The sequence below is a fragment of the Penaeus vannamei genome, chromosome 3 (assembly GCF_042767895.1).
Source record: "Penaeus vannamei isolate JL-2024 chromosome 3, ASM4276789v1, whole genome shotgun sequence".
Taxonomy (NCBI): domain Eukaryota; kingdom Metazoa; phylum Arthropoda; class Malacostraca; order Decapoda; family Penaeidae; genus Penaeus; species Penaeus vannamei.
In genome coordinates this window covers 22,391,214-22,398,713 of record NC_091551.1, presented here as the reverse complement: position 1 = coordinate 22,398,713, position 7,500 = coordinate 22,391,214, and the positions used below count along the sequence as shown (strand labels likewise).

The window sequence follows — 7,500 nt, the reverse complement described above, 5'->3', positions numbered from 1 at the left end:
TTTTGGGTATCAAAATGTTTTGATAGAAAGAATGGGAAAGAGATGAATGAAGAATGATAATGAATGCGTATGTATATATGCACACACACACACACAAGCACACACACGCACACACACATACGCACACACACACATGTGTATATGTATATATATATATATATATATATATATATATATATATATATATATATATATATATATATATGTATATATATATATATATATATATATATATATATATATATATATATATATATATATATATATATATATATATATATGTGTGTGTGTGTGTGTGTGTGTGTGTGTGTGTGTGTGTGTGTGTGTGTGTGTGTGTGTGTACCTATCCATCTATCTATCTATCTATCTATCTATCAATCTATCTATGTGTGTGTGTGTGTGTGTTTGAATACCTACAGACATAAATGCATACATACATACATACATACATACATACATACATACATACATATATATATATATATATATATATATATATATATATATATATGTATGTATATGTTTGTATATGTGTGTGTGTGTGTGTGTGTGTGTGTATGTATGTACATGTATGTGTGTATATATATATATATATATATATATATATATATATATATATATATATATATATATATATATATATATATATATATATATATATATATATATATATATATATATATATATATATATATATATATATATACATATCTATACATACAGGTATGTTTGTACGTATGTATTCATGTATGAATGTTTTGGTTGTATACATATACATGAATGATAGGGGCGAGAGAGAAAAATCTGTAATCAATCAGACAAAAAGGATGATACATTGGTAAATAGAGAGAGAGAGAGAGAGAGAGAGAGAGAGAGAGAGAGAGAGAGAGAGAGAGAGAGAGAGAGAGAGAGAGAGAGAGAGAGACAGACAGACAGACAGACAGACAGAGAAAGAGTGAGAAAGAGAGGGGGGGGGTGACGAGGACAGACTAAAAGACCTGCAGGATACGATTCCCTACCAAATCGACGTGCTATACCCTGGCCCCAGTGAGAACCGAGCGCCCATGAATGATGGACGGGTATCGACACACCGCTTTGGCCGGTCTCCCCGATGAAATCTCTGACGCCCGATTTCCTCCGGGCTGCTAGCCGGACCAACAAATTATTAATTATCATCGGAATGCATTACCGGATGGAAAGAAATGCTGTTCGTCGCGGTAGCAAGGGAACAGCAAGCGCTTTGAGGCTCTCGTCCGGATTCCGTCGCGAACATATGTATGTATGTATGTAAATATGCATATATACATACATAAAGAAATAGCTGGACAGCAAAGCAGATGAATGAATGAGTAGAAAGCAAATGAGAGCATGAAACACATTTTTTTTTCAAGAATCAGGTCCTCATTGGAACAAAGGCTGACGCATAATTAGATGCTTAATTCCCCCAACAAATGGCGAAAATATGCTCGAATCCAATATTTATACAAGCAACCTTCTTAAAACCAGTTTCATTGTTTCGTTAATTTGCATAATCAGTCTATCGCTCCATTACCATATTTACCGGCAGTGCACCACATAACTCTCCGCACCCCCTTGCACACTCTCCCGACGCCCTGAAAGTGAGTCGTCTCTGTGTTTCGAGATCACCGGCCCTTTCGGTTTGTAGTCTCCTTAACGGGTTCCTGCACACTGCCTGACAGCGGACGCGGCGGCCTGGTATCCTCCATGGTCGCTCCTCGCATTTCGATCACTGTGCATTGTTCAGTAGCCCAGACTCAGCTCGAAGGATCCTACTCTTAATAAGTCCTTGGGAGTCTAGGCTTAAGTGGGCGTATGTGTGCGTGTTTGTATTTATCATGAACATATGTATAATATAAGGACTAATGCGCTGTTGTAATATCTTGTCAAATACATCTTACAAGACGGAATAGATTCTAATTGGCCAGTCTCAGCTATTAGCTTCACGTACATGGCATCGGAGATGAATTAAAGAAAGGACATTCACAACATTCAACTCCGTTTTTAGCGCACACTCTGACAAGCTTCATCGGGTTTTCTTTATATCGTATTTTTACGAGTTAAGGGATAATAAATCTGATCAACCTTTTGGAAAGGCATCATCATAACATACTTGATTGCAATTAATATAAAAATCAAGAAGAAATCAGGAAGTGCAATGACTATAAAGTTCGTCGATACATCATCAGCCACATTGTATTGTGGTATTGGTACACGCTTACGATAACAGCGTAATCTATTTAAAATTTCATTTATTTATGAAATACAATCTACAGTTTCAAATGAATATGGATAAGTAGAATGAATACCAGGAAAAGTGCCGACAAATACCCTTCTCCCAGAAATGATAATCCATTAACATTCACAAATGAACAACTTTTCCTGGTTATAACACAGCAAGCTGCTTGGATCAGGATACTCAGGTAAATACCCAAGATTATCCCGGCACTGAGATTAGTGCGACAATACCTGCGATAAGGAAGTGCGTTTAAAACCGGAGCCACACACACACACACACACACACACACACACACACACACACACACACACACACACACACACACACACACACACACACACACACACACACACACACACACACACACACACACAGCCCAACACAATACCCACACTACTCCACAAACAAACACACAAAGTACTCAGACAAAGATATGCGTGAGTTCATTAAACATCCTGTATGCTAATTCCAAGCCCTCGTTTAACCCGTCAGTTCCAAATAGCTATAGGGCTCGACAGGGCAGTGTCCATCAATCATCAGCTGTACTTATTTCCTTCCGTGTTAATGAGTGGAGCTCATGAGGCATATTGTCGACTATAAATCAGTTAGCGTCAATATATTTCTATCAACAAAGAGAGGGGCAAATAAAAAGGAAGTGAGAGAGAAAAATACGAAGAAAGAGGGGTGTGAAAAAAAACTAATGGTTTGCACGGATAAATATTGAAATGTAAATAAGGAAAACACGACATAGAGTATCAAAACTTCGCCACATTTACCCGTATTCCCGCGGAAGGTTCAGTACAAAAACTTCATTACAGTCGCACAATGCAGGCATTGCAGTGCACATAGTTTCTGGAGACGCTGAAATTCCGGAGTTGCTGAAATTCTGTTGCTGAAATTCTGTTGCTGAAATTCTGTTGCTGAAATTCCGGAGTTGCTGAAATTCTGGAGTTGCTGAAATTCTATTGCTGAAATTCTGGAGTTGCTGAAATTCTGTTGCTGAAATTCTGTTGCTGAAATTCTGTTGCTGAAATTCTGTTGCTGAAATTCTGGAGTTGCTGAAATTCTGTTGCTGATATTCCGGAGTTGCTGAAATTCTGGAGTTGCTGAAATTCTCGCGAAGGAGAGTAATCAATGTCCAATATATTTCATCTCTTCTGCCGGTGACTGCCAGTGCATATTTTCTTTGAAGCTTTTGTTAAACGTCTTTTATATAGATGCGCTTTTTTCCTGTCGTGTCTGCACATCGGTTCGTGTCTCTGCCGTGTGATTTTCGCTTATCGTTGAATTATACTGAAGAACATACATACAGTACTGCTTATTATATGCATGTTTACTACACACGCCTTTCCAAATTACGATGGGTGCATGGTATTAGTGTATATCTGATTACGAAAAGGCTTGTTCTAAAAGCGGAAAAAACCGTTTACAAACTGGTCTTATCGCTGCTTATCTTGTGTAATCGGGTTTCCCTTTGTTTTCAATCACAGATGATGTTTAGTTGTTGTTCCTCACCCGGGCCGTTCTGCACTTCGATTCCTTGCGCGTTTCGTGGGTCACTTCTTCCTTCATCGGCCATCAGGGTTTCGCAGTGGGTCGGTAGTCCGAAGCGACGCGTCGAGAAACGATCACACATTCTCTCTCTCTCTTTCTTTCATTTTTTTCTCTCTTTCTTTTTTCATTCTCTCTCTATCTCTCTCTCTTTCTTTCATTCTCTCTCTCTCTCTCTCTTTATTTATTTTTTCCCTCTCTTTCTTTCATTTTCTCTCTCTTTCTTTCATTTTCTCTCTTTAATTCTCTCTCTCTCTGTTTCTTTCTTCCCCCCCTCCTCTCTCTCTCTCTCTCTATTCCTTACTTATTCACTCACTCACACAAATTCACTCGCTCGCTCACTCTCTCTTTCTCGTTTTCTCGATCTGCTTCAATCACTTGTGTCTCACCAATAACCGATATTTAAAACATCTTTGTTCACTATACTCTCTTCATTCCCCTGTTTATTTGGTTTTAGTCATGCATAACTCTATATGCTAACGTGTATGTCTGTTTATGAACAAGTGTATTGTTGAATGGGTTTTTATGGTTAAATGCTGAAAATATTACTTAAAAACTAAGATTGTGTGTGTGAGGGGGGGGGGTAATGATAATCGGGGTGTATTTTGATACGATACTTTAATCAACTAATATAACTGTAAATGTTCACTAGAAGTAAAAGGAACTGACGGCATTCTTGTTGTAGCAAATAACATTTTAATGATAGCTCCGAAATCCGTCTTACAAAATCGAAATGTTCCATTCAATTTTTTCCCACCGATCAAAGACGTCCTCGCCAACATTTCATTCATAAAGTACTTCAGAGGGAAAGACGCGGATCCGAACGGCCCCCCGAAATAAGTCTGAACCAGTGTTGATCGGGAGCTTATATGCGAGTCCTAAAAGAACGTGAGATGGTTTAATCAATGTCCGATAATTCTCTTCGTCTCCGGTCGTGTGGATGGCGCCGCTGTTCCGCCTTTGTGAGATTTCGCTCTATTTTTTTTTTTTCTTCTTCTTCTTCTCTCTTTGAGGTTTCGGTCTTCTGAGAACTTCATTTGGTCTTTCGTGTTTCGTCCTTTACAAGAAGTCTATTGTCCACTATTACCGCCATGTTTTTTTCATGGTTCCTGTTTCTGTTTGCTCTTATAGAACGTGACTTTATATCCTTTCTCTCGCCTTTGAATGCGTTGTCTGTGTTTGTCATTCGCGAATAATCGCATCTGGAAAAGAGAAAGAAATTATGTAAGGAAAAGATTAATAGGATCATAACAAATAATATAACAAACATTTTCTCGATGAAGACGTACTTTCGCTAACCCTTTTCCGTAACTCTTTTTATTTACTTAAATGCTTAAATGTTTAACAATCATCTAATTGTTTCCCACTTGGTGCACATATCATTCCAGTCTAAGCCAACCTGCCACGCTTTATTCCTGTTCATCTTTAAACAGCTTTAAAACCTGAAGCTCTGTCTAGCTTTTGCGAGATTGGAAACTTATAGAGAGTCATCCATTAGATGCAGTGGTTGGTATACAACTACAATATCTTACTCTGAATTGTGATGGAAAAGAAGCACACACACACACACACACACACACACACACACACACACACACACACACACACACACACACACACACACATACACACACACACACACGCACGCACACACGGACGCACACGCACACACACACGCCTTCACTTCACGTTACTAACGGTCCCTTCGCAGATAGAGAACAACACAAAACAAGACAAAACAACAACAAAAGCACTCGCGTCTTGCTAAGAAGCAATTATATTTACTCGACTGATGACCCATATCGGTCGCGACTTTACAGCGATCTCCAAATGAACGGAAATTGGATGAGAACAAAACCGTCAAGTCAGACTCATGCATTGGCAAGAAATGATTTACTCTATAACTCTGAACGGAGTATACCTTAAGTGTTCCCCGAGTGTGTCGACTAAACGCAGTCTGGATGTGAAGGAGTGTAACTTCAAAGCAGTTGAAATGTAAATCGCGTATTGTATTTCATTTGAAATATGAGCAGATTATCCGCGACCCACGATATCGCGTTCTGTCTTGAGGCCATCTTGGTGCGTCAGAGACTCTGTGCACAGAATCAATCAATGCCTGAACATTCCGAAAATTCAAGTTGAGTCAAAGTGAATCTCAAAACAGGCCAACAAATTGACGCTTACTCTCTCCCATATCCATGCAAAATTACCTATATTCAGATCCTGTAAATATATGTTGTCTTTTTAAGCTAGTTATATGAACCGTAGCCACGTTGACCAATGTAGAAAAGGTATGAATGAGAATGAATATCTTCACAATATAAGGCATGCAATTGACCGGTTTCGAATATGTCTCCGTCAGAAAAGCACGACGAAGACATAATGGAAACCGATCAAATACATCTCTTGTGTTGTGAAGACATCCATTCTCATTCATACCCTTTCTACTACAGTTACATGTTATCATTATAATCCACAGTGTTTTTAGCAAACGCATAAACACGGCATATATATTCGCAAAATATACATCGCATTACGCCCTTATTTCTCTCCCTTGGCGCTTCTTCCTCGCGCCCTGAGAGGTGCTTCGTCCCTCCGTCAGCGCCTTCGAGTCGCGCAAGGCCTCCCTCCCGCCGGGGCTTCGCTGGTGCGGCTTCATCGATGGTCGCTCCCCGGGGCTCAGTCACCGTGTCGCCAATAACCGGCGCTTCACACGTGGCTGTCTTCACTCCCTTGACGCATCGCCCTCCCCGACTCTCCCTGATTAGTCGGATTTCCCTCCCCGACTCTCCCTTACTTGCCTCCCTGACTCTCCCAGATTTCCCTCTCTGCCTCTCCCTTATTTCCCTCCCTGACTCTCCCGGATTTCCCTCCCTGACTTTTCCTTTATTTCCCTTATTTCCCTCCCTGACTCTTTTATTTTCCTCCCTTATTAGTAGAATTTCCCTCCCTGACTCTCCCTGATTTCCCTCCCTGACTCTCCCTGATTAGTCGGATTTCCCTCCCTGACTCTCATTGATTTCCCTCCCTGATTTCCCTCCCTGACTCTCCCTGATTTCCCTTCCTTCCTCTCCTTGATTTCCCTCCCTGACTCTCCCTGATTTCCCTCCCTGACTCTCCCTGATTTCCCTCCCTGACTCTCCCTGATTAGTCGGATTTCCCTCCCCGACTCTCCCGGATTTCCCTCCCTGACTCTCCCTGATTAGTCGGATTTCCCTCCCAGAATCTCCCGGATTTCCCTCCCTGACTTTCTTTTATTTCCCTCCCTTACTCTCCCGGATTTCCCTCCCTGACTCTCCCTCATTTCCCTCCCTGACTCTCCCTCATTCCCTTCTTCGGTTGCGTCTTTTTTCATTGTATCATAGATCTTTTAAATATGGTAGAGTGTAATAAGTATATGTCATCCGAAAGTTTAGTGTATGATAACATGAAAGGACGTGTTGCCAGAATATCAATTATGGCAATGCATGTCTACACGTTGTCTGTAAATCCATACCTGCTTGTCATCTACTTACCTTATTTACCTTTTTATTTAGCTTTTTATCTACTTACTTATTTACCTATCTTATTATTATTATTATTATCATTATTATTATTGTGTTATTATATCATTATTGTTATTATTTTGTAAATGCAGATGCTTGTAATAAACTGATAAAAAAAATCATTCACACTCAGGCATCTATTTTTAC

General features: G+C 39.9%; 2 protein-coding genes across 3 annotated transcripts in view; one reads left to right on the top strand and one right to left on the bottom strand.

Moving 5' to 3' along the window:
- Positions 1–7,500, top strand: part of LOC113822855 (protein amalgam) — a 470,613-nt gene that overhangs the window by 178,696 nt on the left and 284,417 nt on the right. The gene's annotated exons all lie outside the window — the stretch shown is intronic.
- LOC113811910 (uncharacterized) overlaps positions 4,414–7,500 on the bottom strand; it is a 4,880-nt gene continuing 1,793 nt past the window's right edge. Inside the window, exon 4 of the mRNA XM_027363764.2 lies at positions 4,414–5,010. The gene's annotated coding sequence lies outside the window, so the exon portion shown is untranslated. The remainder of the gene's footprint in view (positions 5,011–7,500) is intronic.